This window comes from Alosa pseudoharengus, unplaced genomic scaffold, assembly GCF_046254945.1.
Source record: "Alosa pseudoharengus isolate Yale_2024_CS ecotype anadromous, Long Island Sound unplaced genomic scaffold, YU_APseudo_1.1 YU_APseudo_1.1_scf_1, whole genome shotgun sequence".
Lineage (NCBI taxonomy): Eukaryota > Metazoa > Chordata > Actinopteri > Clupeiformes > Clupeidae > Alosa > Alosa pseudoharengus.
In genome coordinates this window covers 4,789,817-4,815,726 of record NW_027468564.1, presented here as the reverse complement: position 1 = coordinate 4,815,726, position 25,910 = coordinate 4,789,817, and the positions used below count along the sequence as shown (strand labels likewise).

Genomic DNA, 25,910 nt, shown 5'->3' with positions numbered 1-25,910 from the left:
TAACAGCAAGGTTTGTCGTTTTTTGGTCATTCAAACATGTAGATTTTCATTCACATAATTACTAGGTTGTTGCCTTTTCTAACCAGTAGGTGGCAGTCCAGGATAAGAAATAGAACGTTGAGTAGAAAAAGACATAATTGAACAGTAGGAAAAACGGGGGGAAAGAGACACTACGCCCATGACATTTTAAAGTATGAACGTTTGCATGTTAAAACGGTAGGTAAGTCAGTAGGCCTACATCGATGTTTGGTGGCTATAAGTCTGTCAGGGATTTGACAGGCTAGAAGTTTGCGATTTATAAGGCTACCACAACAAATATTTAGCCTATAGGCAGGGTTGGGTCAGATTACTTTGAAATGTAATCCATTACTGACTACAAATTACATGGCAATTTTTGTAATCAGTAACGTAATCAGGATTACCAAAAACATGTAACGTAATCTGATTACTTTAGGATTACTTTTAGATTACTTCAATAAATATGTCCCTTAAGTGAAATACACCACCACTGAATTGATGAAAGAATTCTCATTCAGTTTTTCTGTTTATTATTTCATTACATCTAAGAAATCTCTTTGCTCTGAGCATTCCTGTGTGAATTAACTGATCTTTTCTTCCAAAAATCTTAATGTAGCCCTTGTCACCAGGTCCCATTGTCTGAAAAACACCCAAAACTAATACATTTCTATAGCTATTCTCCACTTTGGGGGTGGTATTTTGGTGGTTGAAATTTTCCCCATCCCAAAATTGATCACTTAGTCATCATGGATGTGATCATGGATCACTATTCTCCAAACATGCACAACCCATTTGACCCAGGGACATGGCCTGAGATTGAATGACACCATGTCCATTTCAATTGTGGGGGTGAGAAAATTATTCCTTTGGGATGTTTTTCAACCAGGGGGACCTGGTGACTTTCTCAAAGTAAACGGTGACACTAAAACAAGAGGCTACATTAAGATTAGGAGGAAAAGATCAGGCAATGTGCCGAGAGACCTGCCCCAATAGTAAATAAGTTAGTAAGTAAGTATAGATACTCTTTTGATCCCTTGAGGGAAATTTGAATTAGTGAAGCACACACCAACCCGGAGCAGTGAGCTGTCTGCTACAACGGCGCTCGGGGATCAATGAGGGGTTAGGTGCCTTACTCAAGGGCCACAGCCGTGGATGTGGGCATGGGAGAGCAGTGCTCAACCACTTCCCCCGCCCACATTTTTTCTACTGGTCGGGGATCGAACCAGCAAGCCCGAAGCTTGTCGAATTAAAAGATAACTAGGCTATCATTAAAAAGTTGCATTGCTTGCATGATAAAATGTAATCAGGTAATCCCCAACAATGTAACTGTAATCTGATTACACAATTTTTTATTGTAATCTGGGCTGATTATAGTTACTTGATTTTTGTAATCTGATTACGTAATCCAGATTACATGTAATCCGTTACTACCCAACCCTGCCTATAGGTAAGACAGTAGCCTACGATGTTTTGGTGGCTAGCTGGGTAGTCCTGTATTTCAGCAGAGTTAACAGACTAGAAGTTGGCATTTTATCTTAGGTAATGTCATGTATGAAAACTACATTAAAATGTAGAGGCAATAGGCTACTGACAATACTGGCGACGGCGGCCATGTCATCAGTGTGCTAACTCGTAGCCTACCTCCGTATTGCGTTGCATTGTTCGTTCAGCATGAAGCGCGCTTCTGGGTAGCCCTACTCAGATTAGTTGCATTGAGGTGACACCAGAGCCTGACTACCTATTACAAATTCTCTGGTGATACTTCAGACTTGACTTGATTGATGCTCCCGTCAGCGTCTGCCTCCTTCAATCATTGATAGCCAGACTGCACTGTGTCAAAATGTCACTTTGAAAATGTGATTAATCAGCTTTTTTTTAACGCATTAATATTTCTATGATCAATTAATCAAAATGAACGTGTTTTTTGACAGTTATACTACTGCAATACACCAATCTGTTACAGTGTTGCACTGAAAGGAGAGATGGCCTTGGTGGTCAATGCATGCCATGTCCAACTACAGAAAAAGGAAGTTTGAAAGAAAAAAAAATCACAAAGTAAAAATCACATACTCTGTTTTGTTATGGCATAAAATACAATGAAACAAATAAAATGACAACAGGTTCATTAAATCTCCTTTCAGAATCTTTATTTAGACATTTTTAAAGTCAGAAACACATTTTATTTATATATTTTATTCTGAAAAACAAGCAACAAGCAAACATGTTTTTTTCTATGTCAACACATATAAAAACACTGACACCTCCGATCAGCAAACATTTTTCAAAGATAATTCAGCAAATAACTATACTTTAGGGAGAACAGAATACATCATATTGCTGGAAACATTATCATAATAGCCTACACACCATTCATTTTAGGGAAAGAGTATAATATAAAGAAAGCAATATCAGCATTTGTTTAGTTTCATTAAACGGTAGTCTATAATTGAATATACATACATACATACATTACACATGTGTATGAACAGGAGTGTGTGACTGGTGTTCCTGCAGTTCTTTATACAGTCTATGGGCCAAAGCTGGAGCTATTGCCATAGCAACAAGCCCTGCTCCACTGCCAGGGCCACAGATCAACAGAATGGATGTTGCTACGGTTACGTGGTTACTGCGGAATGTTACACAGAGTCTTGACTTGATGAATTTAAGTCTGAATTTTGGCAGTTACTTAAATAGACACCAGTGTCATACACACACACACACACACACACACACACATTCAACTTCAAAAATATTAGCTTGACGTGTGTGATATGCCAGTGGGCAACATTAAATCTGATGCAAAGCAAAAATAATGTAATCTTTACTGTTTGTAAAAGAGCTTCTTGTGCCTACAAGCCTGTATTACATTACAGTGTCATACAAACCACACACACACACACATCTGAAAATGGAGAGAGAGAGGAAGAGAAGAGAAGGGGACAGAGACTGAGGGTAGAGAGAGAGAGAGATAGAGAGAAAGGGAGGAGAGGGAAGATGAGAAAGGGAGGAGAGGGAGATGAGAAAGGGAGGAGGAGAAGAAGAGAAAGGGAGGAGGGGAAGAAGAGAAAGGGAGGAGAGGGAGATAAGAAAGGGAGGGCAGAGAGCGAATGAAAGAGAGAGGAGGAGAGGGGGAGGAACAGAGGGAGTAGAGACAGAGAGAGGACAGAGAGGTAGAGAGGAAGGGAGGGGAATGAGAGACGGACAGAGAGAGTGGAAGAGAAGAGAGGGGGAGTAGAGAAAGAGTGACAGGTGGATGTACCTGTTGGAGGACGAGCTCATGTGATCTTGCGCAGGGACACTGAGGAGCCAGAATAATCCCAATAAAACCCAAACCCTGGATAGAGGGGCTCAGTGAATGTGGAGTGGAACGTGTGCAGGTGGGTGAGTGTGTTAGTGGAGACGCTGTAGAAGGACAGAGTGCCGGCCGGCCGGTCCAGGTAAACTCCTACTGTTCTGGAGCGGGAGGAGGGGGCAGGTATGTCAGTGGGTTCATTATTGTGCAGGACAGAGTAACTGTGATCAGAGCAGCAGCACAGACTCCAGGACTTGGCATTGTATCCCATTGTGACGTCATCACTGTTCCCTTTCCTCTTGATGCTTTTATAGGCCACAGATATATGAGCTCCAACATCTCCTCTCCACTCAGCCTCCCAGTAGCAGCGTCCAGTCAGACCCTCTCTACACAACACCTGAGGACATGTGGAGTCAAATCTCTCTGGGTGATCAGGATACGGCTGCTGCTCATCCACATGTGTCACCTTTCTGTTCCCCTCAGAGAGAGAGAGTTTTCTGTGTGCTGTGTTTGGGTCCAGTGTGAGATCACAGGCATCTGCAGACAAGAGAGGAGAGAACATGAGAACACACACACACACATACACACATACAGAGAACATGAGAACACACACACACACACACACATACATACAGAAAGAACATGAGAACACACACACATACATACACACATACACACACACACACACATACACAAACACACACACACATACAGAGAGAGAACAGTACAAGAGGAGAGAACATGAGAACACAAACGCACACACACACATACAGAGAGAGAACAGTACAAGAGGAGAGAACATGAGAACACAAACACACACACACACCATGTCTACACACACACACACACAGTGATAACATGAGAACACACACACACACACACACACACACAGTGATAACATGAGAACACACACGCACTCACACACACACTTACAGAGAGAGAACAGTACACACACACACACTTACAGAGAGAGAACAGTACACACACACACACTTACAGAGAGAGAACAGTACAAGAGGAGAGAACATGAGAACACAAACACACACACACACCATGTCTACACACACACACACACAGTGATAACATGAGAACACACACACACACACACACACACACACACAGTGATAACATGAGAACACACACGCACACACACACACACTTACAGAGAGAGAACAGTACACACACACACACTTACAGAGAGAGAACAGTACACACACACACACTTACAGAGAGAGAACAGTACACACACGCACACACTTACAGAGAGAGAGAACAGTACACACACACACAGTGATAACATGAGAACACACACGCACACATACAGAGAGAGAACAGTACAAACACACACACCACTACCAGTACACACACACACACACATACAGAGAATATGAGAACACACACACACACACATACAGAGAATATGAGAACACACACACACACACACACAGTGATAACATGAGAACACACACACACACACACAGAGAACATGAGACCACACACGCACACACATACAGAGAGAGAACAGTACAAACACACACACCACTACCAGTACACACACACACACTCATACATACCCTACCAGCGCACACACACAAACACACACACACACCACTACCCTACCAGTACACATACACACACATACACTTCTGCTCCTATCACACACACACACACTTCTGCTCACATCACACACACACTTCTGCTCCTATCACACACACACACTTCTGCTCCCATCACACACACACACACACACACACACACACACACACACACACACACACTTCTGCTCCCATCACACACACACACACACTTCTACTCACATCACACACTTCTCACATTAACACACACAAACACACATCTGCTCACATCACACACACACACAGACACACACATTTCTGGTCACATCACACACACACACAGACACACTAAACACACACACAAAATAGCTACACACAATGCTTTAACATACACACACACAAACACAAACATTCACACAGGTTAGCAAACCTTGCTATCACACACACTTCTGCTCACATCACACACACTTCTGCTCACATCACACACACACTTCCGCTCACACAGAAACACACACATACTTCTGCTCACATCACACACACACACACTTTCAAGCACACCATACTATAACACCCACACATACTATTTTGTGGCATGTCATGTTTTACAAAATACACACACACAGCTACAAGACTCCCATACACACATTCCAAGCTAAAACATGTGAATGATCACAAATACTAAATAAACAATTAACTTACATCTCAGCAAGCGTGGTCGTGCTCTGTCTAAAGAAGCGTGGTCAGTTCTGTAAGAAAAACAAAATGTCACACACGGTCAGTTCTGAAAAACAAAATGTCACACACACGTACCATTTGACAGATCTCAACGCTGCTCTTTTTCTGATTGTGCCACCTGTGAAATGTGATTTATTATCCCACAGAAAATAGCCTGCTGCCATACATGTTTTTCCTGGTATAAAGTAATGAAGTAAATCTCTTTCCAGCTGTCTTTATCGCATACAAACGCATCCAAGGTGACGCCTCAAGACCCCTCTAGTTCTCAGGAGACAATCATGAAGTAAAATGCCGACACTGTCTGTCCTGTACTTAGATTAGAGTTAGTGAGCAACCTGAGGACTCCCTTTGAATAACAAATGCACTTTCCAGCAGTGAAACTCCATTATTTAATGCATGATCAGGGACCACCAGCAACACCTTCACAGTCCACCTGTGGGCCACGGACCACTTGTTGAGAACCCTGAATTAATGATCGTTTGTTGTACCACTTTCTTTGGTTACTGACATATTGTCACATACAGCAAACATCACCTCACCATCTGCTAGCTGCCTGAATACACTTTAAAAAAAACACGGTCTCTTAGGACACAAAAACTAAAACAGACTAGTCCAACCGCAAGGACACAGGAGGGAGAAGGTACGTAGCACTCTGTTTTGTTTGAACTTCAACAGAAGTGACATTACCCAGCATTGCTTAGAGTACCTTGATCTACTTCATAGCTGTCCTGATATACAGAATTAATAGCCTCTCTGTCAGACAATCAGAAAATAGCATTTCTTGTCTGCCGGGGATAAACTGTTCCCTGTCACAGCCTGGAATCTGAGAGGCATTCAAATTCAACAAACAGTGGTAAATGTTTGTGGCAAATATGCTTTCTCTGAACAGTAAGATTTCAAACAATTTGGTGTAAAGAGTCCATTTTAACAGTAACTCTTTCCAGCTCCACTGAGTGTTCAGAAATGTTCGCACAGAACTCAAGACAAACAGAATGCAGAGGTTCCTAAACTTTCAGCTATGTTTGCAACACACCTCTAAACTATCTTTGAACGCACCTCTAAATATTTGCATTGGATTGTGGATGCAGCTATTATAATACACATTTGAAAATAGGCCAGTACACTCGGTATGAAGAAATAACTATGGTCTCCACAATGGAGACAATGTCTAATGTGCAACACTAGGGTTTCTTTCTGAACATACTTCAGTATCTCCAGTTTACAGACAGGATCCTCCAGTCTAGCAGATAACAGCTTCAGTCCTGATTCTCCAGGATAATTGTAGTTGAGATCCAGTTCTTTTAGATGAGAGGGAAAGGGGGTTGAAACCAGAAAACCACAACCCTTCTCTGAGATGAGACAATCAGAGAGCCTGAGAGAGAGACAGACAGAGAGAGAGAGAGAGAGAGAGAGAGAGAGAGAGAGAGAGAGAGAGAGAGAATGTCCTTTTCATTGTTTTTACATGCATCAACTGGTGACATTGTGTTAATCTGAAGTTATTTCTTTATTTTACAACAGATAGGTCTGGTTAAGTTATTTCTTTATTTTACAACAGATAGGTCTGGTTAAACTATTTCTTAATTTTTGATTGGACAAGAGACATTTCCTGAGTGGCGATATCTAAGGACATCCGCACTTGGACACTCCGCTTTTTTCTCTGAATTGTCCAGTGTGAGCATCACATTTGACAGCTATTGAGTGAGAAAATGGAGTAAGTAGAGTAGGGTGACTGTTCAATTCAGCATATGACATAATATGAACGAGTGGGCTCTGCAAAATCACTGTGTGCACAAGCACACATAGCCTCTCTCAACCTGAACTTGGCTCTCCGGTGTCGCGTTTGGCTCTCCGTGGAGATTGGAACTACTGGAACTATTTTTCGGGCGGAGGTTGAATGAAAAAACATATATAAATTAGTTAGAAACCGTTAGAAAACACAATTTGGTGACTTTTAACTCAACTAGTTAGAACTGTTGTATGAAAGCCATATGGCAGAGTGGCGTTGGTAGCAGATATAGCCATGGCTGTGATTACCTACAGCACAAGGCTGAATAAAAGCCATGGCATTATGTGCTACCAACGCCACTCTCACTTGTGCCCTATTGCTTCATCATAAACTAATATGACTGATTTGATCAGTTCAGACATTTTAAGCCTCACAAATAAGCTCAAAAGTAGAATGACACCTGGACAATGATATCAGGGTAGGATATTAATTGCTACTTTTTCATTTCGCTGACCAGCTGATGTTCCATTGTTATGTTGTCATGGTTCTTCTAACTAATGAGGACATTTCAGACAAAGATACAAAGACTACAAAGAAATGTCTGCACCCACCTTAATGTTTGTATTTTGCAGTTGGAACTGGACAGTCCCTTAGAGAGAAGCTGAACTCCAAAATCCCCAAGGTCATTGTCACTCAAGTCCAGCTGTTGCAGGGAGTTTGGTGACTGTAGAACTGAAGCCACAATCTCACAAGACGTATCTGTGAGTTTACAATCAGCAAGCCTGCATAAGAACACAACAAAAGATAACATGAATAAATGGAAGATATACTGTTTACACAATGCCCTGATCAATAAAAATCAAGAACAGAACATCAGATCAGATCACTACTGTCCACCACTGTCATATCACTACTCTGGTCAGCAGCTGGTCAAGGTGCTATTCGGGATATGAGCTCATGAATAGGCCTACACATTGATACATTTTTGAATTTAGGGAAGGCTTGTTAAAAAATGGTATTTTAATATTATAGCCCAGTGTTTCCTCTATGTTTATTTCAGCATGGCGGCCCCCCACGGTTTAATTGATACTGCCATGGTATCAGAATCAGGGCAGACGCAGGTTTGCTTTTTAAATAATCTTGTGACGTATCCTCCCCTGCTGGCTGCCGCTCACATTGCAATTTAACAATAAGTAGCCTAAACTAGTCAGAGGTTATTAGGACCTGTCCCGTTTAAGTTCACATATTATAAATTATATATATCGTCCTTTTTAATTGGTTATGACATACTGTTGCAAGACCTGTAACCCTTCCCTCTCTGTTCTAGCTATCCTGTATCTCGTAGCCTGCCTGTCTTGAGAATCAGAGGTGTTTCAAATTCAGATAGCCTACTCTGTTATCCTGTGTCTGTGCAGTTCAGTTAGAATTCACCCTTAGCTAAGTCCCGCCCTCCTTCGTTACAGTTGCTATGCCTGACAAGCTTTAGCACCCTGCACGTCTATTACATAGGGGGAGAACCGGGACTTTTCAATGAAATGTCATTTACAAAGACATCGTACCACACTGAAAGCTAATATTTTGTCACTAGCAATCTACAACTACCCTCTGTCAAATACAGTTGGAATTTCAGCTCTGAACAAAACCGTTCATGAGTTATTTAACATATGGAGACTGAAGGCCTTTGGGTCATAAAGGGCACTTATTTGGATGTGTGGTGCCCTAACCCACGTAAAGACACAGTGAAATAACATGTTACACTATAGAAACATGATATAATTCAGAACACATATTGTTTTTAACTATAAAAAATGGCATATTGCATGATATTTCCGTAACCGCGAGATACACGCTTCACGATGACGGCAAGAAGTTGTCAACAGACGTTCACCAACATGTATAACCCATCAACAATCTATTTAAAATAACACCTATTTGAAGTACCATTCATGATATGTTGTCAAATATTTAAGTTGTGGGAAGTACATAGTTTAAATGGTATGTCTCTTTCGTCCCCCATGCCTGTTACATTCATTCAGGAGAGTCGAATGAAACAAAACGCAAATTCGACTTCTGCTTAACATAGCAAAACTCGAAAGCTTGCCCGTGCCTAGTGACGGGTTGCTAAGCCACGATTGGCCTGTGGCGGTTTTCGGGTGTGGCTTAGCGAAGGGTGAATTCTGGAGCGAGGACAACCAGGAGTTCCGATTGAGAGGTTGGGGCTCGAGCCGCAGCCGTTGGATCCCCACAGACTCAAACAACAAAGCGGGACGTTGGTCGTTGGGCACCAGACTTAAAAACAGTTAACGTTAGCTACCCTCTGATACAATTCCTCAAAGCCTGGCAAGAAGATTACATAATTTTCTTAAAGTCTTTACAGCAAAGCGAGGCACAGCAGAATTATTGACGACTTGCTGTGGTTTACTCTTGTTGAACTAACGTTAAGTTAAGGCTAACGTTAATGTTAACCTTGCTTTTTTATGTGAAACACTAACATTGGACAACATTCACAGAGGCGAACCGTATACACTGCCATTAAAAACAAAACACTTCAAAAATTTATAAAACATAGAAATATTTACAAGTTACATCTATTACAAAGGTAACTTTTCTAATCAGTCTAAAATTAACACCAGATGGTCGACTATAAACTAGCACGTTAATGTTAATGATAGAACTAGCTGTTAATTAGCTCCAACATCCTTTCCCCAGTTTTCCGGAATAACTCATGTATTGATTAGCCCAAGAACTTAAAAAGTACTGAAAGTAAAGGAAAACGAGTTCAGATGCCTACCTGGCGAGAAGGTTCACGAATTTTCTTGAAGTCTTAACGTTAACAGCAAAATGAGGCACAGCAGAGCTGTTGACTACTCGTCGACTCCTGTTGAACTGACTTTAACGGCTGCGGCTGCGCTGCAGTATATATTCCAAGAGTGACGTGATAGTAATGAACTGACTGTATCTCTCGCGCCAGATTACATTACATTTAGATAAAAAAGAGAGGAAAGGATTAATAGGAGAAAACAAATATATAAAATAGTAATAGTAATATAATATAATGTATATGGATAATATATGATGTAACAGAGTAGAATAGTTGCTAGTTAAATTATTACTAAAAGTGAGGCAACTATAAGCCATCTAGCAGTAAGGAACAGTGTGACCTGGGTTGCATTTACACACCTAATGTATGGAAGCATATATGTTGCATAATTCAAATGAGATTGAGAATGCAACCTACAATTCTAAAAGACATTACATTATGCAATTGCCCATTCATTATGCAATTTAATATTGCAATTTGCAATAATTTCCAACAAATTGTATTTTAATCTGCAAAGTGACAATGCAATCCTAAAATCAATTTGAATAATTTTGGTTAAAAAATAGAATAAACATGGATTGAATTGCATTCCATTTTGCCATGGTACTTCAGTCTCAAAATTCAAATGTCAATTAATTTTGCATTTCAATTTTCAATATTCAGTTTCATCATTTAACTGTCAATTCGTTTTGCAATTTAATATTCAAAGTGCAATATAGGATTGCATTTTGAAAACATATTTGGCAAAACTGACAATGCCAGCCTGAAAACATTTTTGGATTATTTTGGGCCCCCCTGTGATTGCAAATATGAATTGCAAAATTAATTGCCATTTGAATTGCATAATGAATTGAATGGGTTACCCATGATCCCACATTGTCATACTGTATTGAGGTAATATTCTAGAATGTTCTTATGTTGTGTCTATGGTTTTATGGTCACATTATTCTCTATCCGGAAGCTGCCATATTGTTTCAGATAAACAGTTTCTGCATTTGCAACACTCCGCTGAGTTTGTAGTGATAAACGTGTCCTTATTCTGTTATTTTAATATATCTAGTGCAGTGCCTGTTCAAACATGCCATTTCTGTAGAAAACCCGTAGCACTTACATGTCCACAGGTAGGCTACACCTGCGTACAAATAGTACGGTAGGGAAAAACATCATTCCTAAGCATTCAATACCGAATATTATATGATAATATATTAGCCTATGATTAATGTGCAGTAAGCAGATTTTAGGCATGGCTGCATGTGACATTTTTACAGATCAAAATGACATAAGCCTATAACAGCTGTTTTGAGTTAAGGCTATATGTTTATTGTTAAGCTACTGACTAACTTCCTGATAGAGAAGACAAACCATTTTGTGGAATGATGCATCATCCTATGAAATTTGAAACAATGTGACTCAACAATCTCTAGCCCATTGTTTCCCAACTTGTCCAACTGGTAAAATTGACCAGTACATTACAGTAAAATATACATACATTAAAAAAAATATTAAAAACCATGATATTCAAGTTAAGTTACGGATCCTGCATTATAATCTAGCTAAGTAGAAATAAACTTAAGACAGGCCACATGAGATATTTGATTGACAAAATTATGCTTGATCAATGTACGAAATAAAATAGCAAAACAACCAGGCGCGCAAGGACATTTGGGGAAAATTAAAGAACCGCTCTCTTCTGGATGTTACAGCAGAGACCTGAGATGTATCTTAAAATTGACCAGTATATTAGGCCTACATTAAAATATACATACATTAAATAAAAAAATAAATAAAACCCCATGATATTCAAGTTACGTAACGGATCCTGTATTATAATCTAGCTAAGTAAAAATAAACTTGGATCAATGTTCAAAATAAAATAGCAAAACAACGCGCAAGGACATTTGGGGAAAATTAAAGAACCGCTCTCGTCTGGATGTTACAGCAGAGATGAGTTGCGCTCTCTCGCGCAACATGTGAATGATTGGGGTCGCCAACGTTTTGTGAAATCAAAATAGGGTCACCTGCCAAAAAGGTGGAGAACCCCTGCTCTAGCGTAAGTGACACGCTCTGTCTGCCACTCGTTGTCTGTAGCTGATCGAAATGACATAAGCCTAAAGCTTTGATTGAGGCTATACCTATTGAATAGCTTAATGATATAGAAGCAAACTGCATACAGGGAATCTTTCTTGTTGACGTCATACATGATCATCCAAACAACTTGACCCATGCTGTGCCCATATCCTCTCTGTCTCTGGTCCTGCACTGTGCTGTGTGAGAGGGGGAGTGGCTACAGTAGAGCAGAGAAACCCAACGTGTGCTTCTCATACCAATATATTTAACTATATATTTTGCATTTCTTATCCAAACAACGTCAAACTTGACACTGCACTTACTGGTACCCGTAGCAAGACACCGACTGTACCTGACAGTCTGAAATCAGGGGCGGAGCCAGACATTTGAAACATTGGGGGCTTAGCCCAGTGCCACACACGGAAGGCTAGGGGGGTCCGGGGGCATGCACCCCCGACAGAAAATTTTGAAAAATAACCCCTTAAATAATGACTTCTAGTGAATTCTGTGTAAACTAATGGACACATGGAGACTTTAAAAATGTGAGACTCAAGGTATATCTGTCTGGCACTTTGGGTCTTTCAAGAGGGGTCTATAGGCATAGCCTACCAGCAGGCACTTAGTTAATTAAGCATTTTTTATGAGTTATGGTTTGTATATTATAGGCTAGTATACTATGCTGAGATAGCCCTGATGGGATGCTACCTTGTCTCAATACATTTTTACTTTGAACTCAGGCAAAAGTAGCCTTATGGTCAGGTTTAGCACAGCCCCACACATTGTGAACCCACATGTTAAAATGTTCAATGGAACACATGAAGCTAAGTTTAATTCAGGGCATTTTTCAAAATGGGGGGAATTCTCCCCTTCAGTGCTTCACATAGGGGGACTAATTCAGTTGGGGGGGGTGGGGGGGAGATACATTTTACAAACTGAAATCGCATTTTCCTTATAGGCCTACAGGCGTCAATGAGAGAACACTTACATGATTTTGGTTTCGATTTTCTAATTGGAGTAAGTCTTTGTGACAACACGTCATGATACATTTGATAATGTTTGATCGTTGTTTTGGTATGAAGCATCTTTTACGTAGCCTAATGAATGCGCTCTAGAAAGTGAAAGTAGCCTAACCTAGGCCTATAGGCCTATGCGCTCTGTGTCTGAGCTGTCTGTGCACGTCCGCAATTGATTACGTTCCTCAAATGGAGAACACATCAATCTCATGGTATTGTTTGCCCTAAAATGCATGAAACATGCAAATTCAAAATCCCGCCGGTAGCCACGTTACGTCTCCGTTTCATATTTGCCTAGGCTACTAGCCTACAAGAAATTAATTGAACGAACTCAACTGACAACAGGTAAATCTCAACATTGGGCTTTGAAAATAAGGGATGTCCTATTTGCTCAGTAGCCTACATTTTGTAACATTTATATAGAAACCAAGGGGAAGTTAAATTAGAAATTAGAATCGTTGGAAATTGAAAACATACAAAAAAAAAAAGATTCGGGGCTTGAGCCCCCGAAGCCACCCCCTAGCTCCGCCAATGAAATCACACACACACACACACAACAATGCCAGGGAACACACACACCACGTATCTGGTGTGAATGAGGCGTTAGTGCATATGTTACCTTATGTGTAGCACAAATGTAATACAATCTAATTATACATAGGCCTATATTGTATGGTTGTAAAATTCAGTTAAATTCTTGTTAAGTTTTAATTTATATATTCATACAGTGTTTCCCCTAGATTTTTTCTCCAGTAGCGGTGCTGTTAAATTTTAAACCAAGCACCATCTGCTAATAAATTTAAACATAAACACAAAAAAACAAGACTTTCTGTGAAATCCCTGTCTGCACCTTAAACATTAGTCTACTATTGTTTGACATCAAACCTGAAGAGGAACCTGTTTATTTATTTATTTATTGTCTTATTAGGCTACTGATCATGTGATTTTTTTTTATTTCATTACAAATGAAATAAAGAAATTAACTAAGTTAAGTGTGCATAAGTTATGCTCTGATATATCTAGTTATAAACCTAACATAATACAATTTCAACTGTATTTTGGCCAATAAAGTGATAATATCATGGTAATATTTTCATAGAGCAGTCCGTCTTGGAAAATAAATAGCCTTCCTTTAGGGACATAATTGTTTTTTTTTTAAAAACAATGTTTATATTAAATAATGTCATCATTTAGATGACTTTATTTCATTTAGATGACTTTCATTTCCCAAATTCATAGGGTTCTATTGCAGTCAGAGGACATAATTCAACTGTAGTGAGACTGCGTAGTCAAAGAGCCCTCCCCTTCAGAAAGTGTGCAAATCCATACCGTACACACAGAGAGACAGGTAACCCTATTGTAATCCTATGGTACCATTCATTTGAATAGACACAAAAAGGCCCTATTTGCATGTTGTTGCCATATGGCCTAAATTCTGAATTTTGACCACCCACAGGTAGCGGACAGGTGGTGGTGGTCACAGAGGTACCTCTCGGTAGAAATAGGAAGTACTAACAATATATCCTCAACATGCGACTTAACAATTTTTTTTATATCAAAACTAAAATCCCCTTTTTCACACATAAATAGTAAAATATAGGTTAAAATATAGTTAGGGTGCTTATTCTAAACTTTGTTTAGAATAAGACGATATTGTGATTATGTGGTTTAGCATCCCTTGCGTGACAGTTCTCTATGTTTTTCTCATGTGTTTTAGGCTACTCAAACGCGGCAGCAGCCTTTTTTTGCAGGTTGGTCTCGCTGTTCTTTAGATCTTACACTAGAGCCTTTCGCTTTTGAGCCCTGCTCTCATATCTTCTTTCTGACATTTTCTAAAGGAGTCTAAACGAACTGTAGCCTAGGCCTATGAATGACGCATATTTTTAAAACCTAATTTGACCGTGAACTCCGCATATTCACCCAATCAGCGCCTTGCTACTTTAAATATTAATTTTGGGCCAATGACGTTTAAGTTTTATTCTCTCATGTGAATTTGAATGAATTATTGTGGTATAAAATTATCACTAATGTCTGTAAACATCATGATGAGACAAAGAGTGTTTAAACGGTAAAACATGTATTTATATAACCTCAAATGACAATCAAGTAATACCCAGACATCATTCTTATATAATAACCTTTTATAACTTTTTAAATAACAAGTTTAACTATTTCTAATAACATAACGAAGCCATCCTACCAGAATGTGCACTCTGTATCCCGATGTCTCTGTTTGCTGCCCTGTGTCTCATTTTGTTGCACTGTGTCTCATGCTGCATTAGCCTAGGCCTTTTAAGTCGGCCTTGAAGCTGCAAGATAACGCGTACACAGGGGAGCTCTACTCATAACAACCAGTAGGAGAGTGCAGGGGGGGCGAACGATATTTAACCCATGCACAATGTATGACCTGAGATCACTCTATACTGTACACCCCTGAACTTTCTGTAAACTTAAGGTGAAAAGTTCGTACCATTGGCAGCAATATTGCTGACTTGCGAAGATAAGAGCGAACAACGATCCTTTCATAACGCCATCTGTGGGTTCGGGGTAGTGTTGTGTCAGCATTGTGGAGGGGTATAAGTAGGAGAGTTCTACCTTTGTTCGGGAGTGCCTTCTCGAGATACACTCACGGTTTATTGCTGTTGGTACTGCTGCTAGCATCAATAAAACCATTTTTGCATCGAATTCTGCCTGCTTGAAAGCTCTTTTATGCTTTAGCTTAAGTTTTATTGGTGATTTTTCTTGAAGTCGTGAGCTAAATTTTCTACTTATCTACTGGCCGATTTGATGACCTTCCACCACAACATTATTTATTTTTTTATGGCCAATGGGGCCCCCTGGCTGTCTGGAACACGTGGGGCCCCTAAGCTGCAGCCATATCTAGCCTATGCATTGATCCATGCCTGCACACACACACACACACACACACACATACACACACACACGTGGGGCCCCTAGGCTGCAGCCATATCTAGCCTATGCATTGATCCATGCCTGCACACACACACACACACACACACACACACACACACACGTGGGGCCCCTAGGCTGCAGCCATATCTAGCCTATGCATTGATCCGCGCCTGCACACACACACACACATACACACACACGTGGGGCCCCTAGGCTGCAGCCATGTCTATGTAACGGATGCCAGCTAGCTTAGCTGTGCTTGTGGAATGTTGGTAAACCTCACTCCAGGACGCCTCAAGAGTGCTGCTGGCATGCGAGCCAGTAGCCTGGGCTATTGACTCAATTGTTAGCGCGCTCGCCTCCCGATCCGGGGTGCTGCTGTTCGCGGGTTCGAGTCCGGGCGTGTGCAGGGCTGGATCGCGCAGGTTCAACACAACGCAGGTTACATCTAGCCTATGCATTGATCCGCGCCTGTGTAAGGGATACCTATGTGATTTCTGCAACAGTGGTAGGCTACTGAAAACGGTTTGATATTCTGTTTATTTATAGGCCTACAGTAGCTGGACATGTAGCCGACAGAAAACACATAGGCTACTTTTGAATTGGTGTGCTATGCGAGCATAACTCGAATGCTACACTTCAGTGTTTGCCTTGAAACAATTCCGGCATAATTGCTTTGAACGTTTCAGTCTCTCGTCCCCCATTTCTGCTTCATGTCCCAGGCAGCCAGAAAGGACGAATGAAACAAAATGCTCGTGAACGGGTGAACGGGTTTTGTTCAGAGCTGGAAAATGCAATTGTGTTTGACAGAGGGCAAATTGCTTGCGACAAAATATTAGTTTTCAGTGTGGCACGATGTCTTTGTAGGTTAACCAACTAACTTCACAGTGTAGCACAAACTTCAGCAATTCAAGTAGTTTACTTGATTTAAATTTACTTTTCCACCTCAACATTAAATTACACTCATTTTAGGCAAGTAATCTCAACAAAACACAAAAACTGTGTTATACTTACTAAACATTTGAAGTAATGATAGCTGTGAGGTTTTAGAGTGTGGCATAGATCGATCATTCACACACACACACACACACACACACACACACAAATCTGAACTGTTTCACTAAAATGTAGTACAATATGTAATATGGCTAAATTGTAGGGGTGCAATGAACAATATATAATGGCCTAGCATCGGCATCAGCCAATATTTGCCTTGTTGACTGGTATCGGCTTATCTATGGCAATACAATGGCAGTGTCTTATATAGTTCTTACAATTTTCATATAGTTCAATTACTCTTTTTATAATGAATATTTCTAATTTCCCTGTCATTGTAGTGTATCACTAACTACAAAAATTAAGTAGGTTAGGTAAAATGCACTTCCAGTATAGTGAGAATTGGCAAAACCGGTTATAATTTTTATGTTGAGGCGGTGGGGGTGTTGTCGGCAGCTGCTGAAAGTAACAAATAAAGTAACTTGTAATCTAACTTAGTTACTTTTAAAATCAAGTAATCAGTAAAGTAACTAAGGTACTTTTTAAAGGAGTAATCAGTAATCAGATTACTTTTTCAAGGTAACTGTGGCAACACTGATCACTAACTATAAAAATTAAGTAAACAAACAAACACAAATAATATCAGTAAATGCATTGCCTTACACCAACCTTAATGTCTGCAGTTTGCAGTGGGGACTAAACAGTCCCATAGAGAGAAGCTGAACTCCAGAATCTCTCAGGTCATTGTGACTTAGGTCCAGCTCTATCAGGGAGTTTGGTGACTGTAGAACAGTAGCCACAATTTTCCAGGAGTTCTCTGAGAGTTTGCATTCCGCAAGTCTTCAAAACAACATAAGAAAAGATAAAACATTAGAGATAGATAAATGGTCCTTTTTTATAATGAATATCTTTAATTTACCTGTCACAGTAGTGTATCGCTAACTATAAAAATTAAGTAAACAAACAAATACAAATAAATATCAGTAAATGCATTGCCTTACACCAACCTTAATGTCTGCAGTTTGCAGTGGGGACTAAACAGTCCCATAGAGAGAAGCTGAACTCCAGAATCTCTCAGGTCATTGTGACTTAGGTCCAGCTCTATCAGGGAGTTTGGTGACTGTAGAACAGTAGCCACAATTTTCCAGGAGTTCTCTGAGAGTTTGCATTCCGCAAGTCTTCAAAACAACATAAGAAAAGATAAAACATTAGAGATAGATAAATGGTCCTTTTTTATAATGAATATCTTTAATTTACCTGTCACAGTAGTGTATCGCTAACTATAAAAATTAAGTAAACAAACAAATACAAATAAATATCAGTAAATGCATTGCCTTACACCAACCTTAATGTCTGCAGTTTGCAGTGGGGACTAAACAGTCCCATAGAGAGAAGCTGAACTCCAGAATCTCTCAGGTCATTGTGACTTAGGTCCAGCTCTATCAGGGAGTTTGGTGACTGTAGAACAGTAGCCACAATTTTCCAGGAGTTCTCTGAGAGTTTGCATTCCGCAAGTCTTCAAAACAACATAAGAAAAGATAAAACATTACAGAGATAGATAAATGGTCCTTTTTTATAATGAATATTTTTAATTTACCTGTCACTGTAGTGTATCGCTAATTATAAAAATTAAGTAAACAAACAAATACAAATAAATATCAGTAAATGCATTGCCTTACACCAACCTTAATGTCTGCAGTTTGCAGTGGGGACTAAACAGTCCCATAGAGAGAAGCTGAACTCCAGAATCTCTCAGGTCATTGTGACTTAGGTCCAGCTCTATCAGGGAGTTTGGTGACTGTAGAACAGTAGCCACAATTTTCCAGGAGTTCTCTGAGAGTTTGCATTCCGCAAGTCTTCAAAACAACATAAGAAAAGATAAAACATTACAGAGATAGATAAATGGTCCTTTTTTATAATGAATATTTTTAATTTACCTGTCACTGTAGTGTATCGCTAACTATAAAAATTAAGTAAACAAACAAATACAAATAAATATCAGTAAATGCATTGCCTTACACCAACCTTAATGTTTGCAGTTTGCAGTGGGGACTAAACAGTCCCATAGAGAGAAGCTGAACTCCAGAATCTCTCAGGTCATTGTGACTTAGGTCCAGCTCTATCAGGGAGTTTGGTGACTGTAGAACAGTAGTCACAATTTTCCAGGAGTTCTCTGAGAGTTTGCATTCAGCAAGCCTGCATAACAACATGAGAAAAGATAAAATATTACAGAGATGGATAAATGGAAGGGATACTGTTTAAACAGAGGCCCATTAAATCAACATACTCAAGAGATAGTATTCCCCTATAATGACAGTATGCTACACCGATCATTCACATACACACTATCCCTACACACACACATACACACTATGCTGCCCTCGTACTGTGTTATTAGCAGGTAGAACTAGACCGCTAGATAACATCTAATTGGAATAAAAGTGTCCTTGTAAACACTGTGTGTTAGTCAGAAGCTTTCCAATAAATAAAAAAGAGTTGACTTCTTGTGTTTACTGACGTTTACAACAATGCTTCTTCTAACACATCATTATTTACATGATACAACTGTACAAGAATACAGAAAAAGATACATATGCATTTCACATAACATTACATATGCAATACAACACAATTAGCTAATTCTGCTAACGACACAGCTTCAACACAAAGGGATTGCTAGTAATTAGCCTTCGGAATACCAGAGCCCATCTTCGGAGAGCCTGTTCAATCGTAACCTGGCCCTAGCCAGTTGAATTTCGCTCCGCCTAGCTCCACTCATCCATCTGGAACCGATCCATTGAAGTGTTGCTTCAGAAGGCTGGACCTAATCAAAAAATGCTTGCATATGATTGAATAAGCCACTTGTCCGTCATCTATTGACGTGCTACTTCAACCACTCTAATCGAAGCCAACCCGTGACGCTGATAACAGTCTCACAGTCGCTTCTGCTATGTCACATCTATGAAACTCCCGCCCTGCGTCCTGATTGGCTAAACCATTAAGTTGGTTGGAGAAATCACTCTCAATGGAAGAGGTTCCAGATGGATGTGAGTGAAGCTAGGCGGAGCTAAGCGGAACGACATTCATCTGGCTAGGGCCAGGTTAGTTCAATCGCCCCATTGTACCGAATTTGGTTGCAGTTTCACCAGAGTTCCACTGGGGGTGATCGTGGGCGAGTGCAAAATGAATGGCGGTCTATGGAGCTAGACGGCTAAATTTGTCAGGTGAAAACCTGATTGTCGTTGACAAATCACAGATTGTATTGTAATTTCTGCAAGTTCAATATGGATTATAGGACAAAAGTTAAATTAATGAATATTTGAATATCCTTTCCTTGATTTCTTACAGGTTGGGTCATCGTTGCCCATAACACGTTAGCGTTCTGCTAATGAATGACGTCATTGACATTTTTGAAAGGCTTTATAAGCGACTTTAAAAAATATAATATTCAGCAGTATATATTTTCTTTGCCTCCCCTTTCGAATGCAACATTCAGATTACTAGACAAAAATGTAAATCCCGAGTAAAGAGGATTTTGAGGGGTACAGCTCCATAGACATCCATTCATTCTGCACTCGCACGCGAGTGCCCCCACATGGAAGCAGAGGAAGGAAGTTTCCCGAGAGTGCAAGTTCTTATTAGACATGGCCTACTGGTTAGCACTCTCTGGAAATACCAACGAGAGCTAGCATAACTTAGCTAACTATAGTATGCACAAAACACATAGCCATGGTACTACAAATTCAAAGATATCTCATGACAAATATTGATTGACACAAATGTCAGACAATTTACAGACCAATAATGTGGGCAGCCGGGGAGCAGCCGTGGCCTACTGATTAGCACTTCGGACCTGTAACCGGAGGGTTGCCGGTTTGAACCCTGACCAGTAGGCACGGCTGAAGTGCCCTTGAGCAAGGCACCCAACCCCTCACTGCTCCCCGAGCGCCCCTGTTGATGCAGGCAGCTCACTGTGCCGGGATTAGTGTGTGCTTCACCTCACTGTGTGTTCACTGTGTGCTGAGTGTGTTTCACTAATTCACGGATTGGGATAAATGCAGAGACCAAATTTCCCTCACGGGATCAAAAGAGTATATATACTTATACTTATATATACTATACTTCAAATTACCAGCTTGAGATGGTACGATAAGCAAAACCAGTTAATTACTATCGTAAGCTGGGCAAGCTAGATAAACTCTTGCGAAAACATACCTTCAGCTGGTCAACCATCATAGGGTGGATAGGATAACCTTTACTTTTGAATTGAGGTATCTTAATGTTTTGTACTGTCGGGCTACATCAGCAGTTGGCAGCAGTGACTGCAACATTATATTTAGTCGCTATAGTTAACACAGTCTCTCCATCAGAAACTCACCATGCCTTTCTGCAGCACCTCACAGCTGGGAACAGTCTCCTGCGTCCCTCATCTGATGTGTTGTATTTCTTCAGGTCAAACTCATCCAGCACCTCCTCAGACATCAGAAGTATGTGGGCCAGTGCTGAACATTGGGCAGGAGACAACTCCTGTTTGATGTTCTTTGGAGATGACAAGTATGTCTGAATTTCTTTCTGCATGGAATCATCTTTCATTTCAAGCAAGCAGTGGAACAGATTGATGCATCGTTCAGGAAAGAGACCTTCTCTGTTGAGCTTCTTCATGTACTGACATGTTTCCTTAATACTATCAGAGCTGTTGTGTGTTTTGCTCAGTAGACCTTGAAGAAGTCTGTGATTGCTCTTCACAGAAATGCCCATGAGGAAGCGAAGGAAGAGATCCAGGTGTCCGTTCTGGCTCTCCAAAGCCTTATCAACTGCACTCTTAAGTAAAACATGTAAGTTGTCTTTTAGTCCTAGTACTGATTGAAGAGAAGATAAATTTGATGGATTGAGTTCATCTCTCTGCTCATCACTGATGAGGGATTTCAATGCCTCAAGGTTCTTAGCTAAATATGAGTGAAACACAAACACAGCTGCCAGAAACTCCTGGACACTCAGATGCACAAAGCAGTAGACCTTCTTCTGGTGGAACAAAGATTCTGTCTTGAAGATCTCAGTGCACATGCCAGAGTACACCGAGGCTTCACTGACATCAATGCCAGACTCTCTCAGGTCTTCCTCGTAAAACATGAGGTTGCCATTCTCTAGATTCTTGAAAGCCAGTTCTGCCAGCTTCAGTAGTATTTTTTTCTGTGATCCCAAGAGCCTCTTCTTATCTTTTTCTTGTCCTTCTTGATATTTCTGGTCCTTTCGAGATGTCTGGATCAGCAAGAATTGTATGAACATCTCAGTCAGTGTTTTGGGAATGTCTTTGATGTTTTTCTTTTCCAGCATCTGTTGAAGTACAGTGGCTGCAATCCAACAGAAGACTGGAATGTGGCACATGATGTGGAGACTCCTGGATTTCTGAATGTGTGAGATGATTCTGTCGGCCTGACTCTCATCACTGATTCTCTTCCTGAAGTATTCTTCCTTCTGTGGGTCATTAAATCCTCGTACTTCTGTCACCTGGTCAATGAGCAGGAATCTGACTGGCTGCTGCTGGTCGTGAGGTTATCCAGATGAGTGCAGAGGGAAGCAGAGTTCCCTGAATGAGGCTCGTCATCAGAACATCCACTGATGATGTTTGTTTCACATCAGACAAATTACTGTTCTGTGCAAGATCCAGAGTCAACCGACTCTCATCCAAACCATCAAATATGAACACAACCTGACAGTTTTTGTATCCTTCACCATCATTCAGCTTCTTCAGCTCAGGGTGGAAGTCAAGCAGGAGCCTGTGAAGACTGTACTGATCACCCCTGAGTAAATTCAGCATCCGGAAAGAAAGGGGGAACATAAAATCTACACCCTGATTTGCTACTCCATCTGTCCAATCAAGAATGAACTTTTGCACTGAGACTGTTTTTCCAATTCCAGCAACACCTTTGGTCATTACAGTTCTGATGTGCTTCTCCTGTCCAGCTAAGGGCTTGAAGATGTCATTGCAGTTGATTGGTGTGTATTCTGTGTTTTGAGATCTGGATGCTGACTCTACCTGCCAAACCTCATGTTCCTTATTCACCCCTTCACTCTCTCCCCCTGTGATGTAGAGCTCTGTGTAGATCTTATTGAGGAGTATCTCAGCTCCTGGTTTGATGATGCCTTCAGATATGTTCTCAAACCTCCTCTTCAGACTGGCTTTGTGATTCTCTAGAACTCTCCTCAGGTCCTCATCTGTTTACAAATGACAAGTCAATAAAGACAGTTAGGTCCGGTTGAACTATTTATTCATTTCTGATTGGATGAGACGCATTCCATGAGTTATCATGAGAGGCGATATTTCAGGACATCCTCAGTCGGGCACTTTAGTTACACATTACAGTTAGTAATGTCACCTATTTTGCATTGAAATGTCTGGGTACGAACATTCCAAGAGAGAGAGCAGCGATTTCATAATATTACATTTCAGTGAGAAAATGGAGGGTGAATGTTCAATTTAATATGAGTCCTAAAAGTACCCAATACACCAACAGGTATTCCAACTTGATACATCAACATGTTTTATCTATTTGTGTCTGTCTCGGAAAATATATTTAAAAAAATACTGAAACTATTCATGAGTATTAAGTCACTCTAATAGGACTGTAAATAATTATAAATAATTATAAATAAATGTAATTATTCTGTTTATTAACATTAATTCTCAGAAAAACAGATACAGAGCCCTATTTTTGCACTGGCAGAAAACTCACTCTCTGCTCTGATGCTCTGGTCTGGTCCCTGGTCACTCCGTGGCTGCTCCGCTGGGGAGAGCTTCAGCCCGTCGCTCCTCACACCGACGTTGCGTTTTACACTTTTGTTTATTACACGGCTCTTCATAATGCTGCAGAATGCTCCATTCTCCCGACAATGACCGGCGTTCTATACATTATCCCTTACTTGATCACCCCTAGACATACTTTGCATTACACTATCCTTTTCCATACACTATACTGACTTTATCTTTTTAATGTTAAAATAAACTTATATTATTGAACATTTCGCTGCAGTGTGGTGTCCCATTTAATGTCACAGCTACTTTGAGCCAGGTGATTGTGACAATATGTTATTTTAAGAGCGCATTATCTACAGTGATATGGGCAGGTGCACAAGGCACCATCCTATATCATCCATGAACGTGCACCAGCGCACATCCATGCAAAACATTACAAATTACACCATTACAATGGGAAACATAATTAGAATAAAGATATTACGAAATACATCTCACAATGAGTAGTTATTCACAATCATTTGCAAATTGGTAATGACGGAGAGGCAAATATGAAGCACAGCTGAAGACGCCCTGTCACGAGATGTAAACAACTCTTCTGCAGGATAAACGTTTTTTTATTCAGTCATTCGAACATTATTGGGGTAAGTGTTGTTTTTTCCAGGCTATGTTTTCAATTGTAACCCATTGTCAGTCAATAGTGAAAGTAATTAACTGTGTATAACTGTTTTAACGTTGACTGACACCACGGTGAAGTTAGTTTGACTTTGCCAATGAGATCAGGTAATAGACGAGTGCAAATGTGTGTAGGCTATACTATGCTAGGTTTTAGTAAAGCATGGTTAAGTGGAATAACTGTTCATACGGTCTCGCAAGCAGATTTCTTCAAATTCTTCCGCTGACTATTAAAATGCAGATGCATTCTTTGAAGTTGCGCTTCACGCTGTTAAAGGGAATGACGGATGTCATTCTCATCGGTTTAAATGATGTTACGACAAAACACAGCCATAACTGTTTAAGAAACCTAGGAAAGCCTTGTTGCGCCACCTGCCCGACGTTTGATAACGAAAACACTCCCAATGTGGACTGGACACCCCACTAAATTTAAATCAGCTTTTCGCCAGTGACCATGCGTTTTAGACTGTCAAGATATGGCCCACAATCACTAAAATGTCTAAAAAGCCAATGTCTACTCACCTAGTTCCCTCTTTCTGCCTGGTGTATGTTCAGTGTGCAGGTGTCTTCTGCTGTTGATCAGGCCTGTGTGTTCACCCTGTGTGCTCATGTCTGTGTGTTCATCCAGAGGAGGCTGTAGAGGAGGTTGGGTTCTGCATGTCTTACCACACTGAGGACAGGCTTGGTATCCTGGTAATCCAGGCTGCTCCCAGTAGCTGCTGATGCACTGCCTGCAGAAACTGTGTCCACAGGTGGTGGTGACTGGGTCCCTCAGTAGCTGCTCACACACTCCACACCTGGACTGATCCTGAGTCAGATCAGTACTGAGCTCACTACAGAGACATGGACAATCAAATTAAATGTCTTTCTCTCTCTCTCTCTCTCTCTCTCTCTCTCTACAGAACAAAACAATGAGGATGTGCCCAGGGCTAAAATTGCCAGAGAAAAATCTGTCGAAATAGGGGGAAATGTACTGTGTTTTTTTGAAGGAATTTTCCCTGTAGAGTGTGTTGCCTTTATTCAGTGGCGCGGGAAGTGCTGTAGCACCCCCTGGTGGCGAAGCTTTAAAACTGCGATGACAATAAAATGATAGCTTATGAAAATATCTGGTTGTTGTTTCTGTTCCACAACATTTTGTATGACATGTTTGGGGTGTGGGATGAAGAAAGGGATCATTTTAATAATTTAATAAAATGTCACTGTGTATTGGCCAATCAGATTTGTCTTGACGCGACTGCATCAGCCTAGGCTAGCATCCACTCACACTCACAGACAACACATCCCTTTAATCATAGAATAGAAAACTGTGTAGATTCAAAGTGTTCA

At 40.5% G+C, this 25,910-nt stretch overlaps 1 protein-coding gene and 1 pseudogene across 9 annotated transcripts in view; both read right to left on the bottom strand.

The window, feature by feature from the left end:
• LOC143135426 (NACHT, LRR and PYD domains-containing protein 3-like) overlaps nucleotides 1-25,910 on the bottom strand; it is a 331,615-nt gene that overhangs the window by 160,121 nt on the left and 145,584 nt on the right. The window lies entirely within an intron of this gene.
• Nucleotides 2,161-25,095, bottom strand: LOC143135751 (NACHT, LRR and PYD domains-containing protein 3-like; annotated as a pseudogene).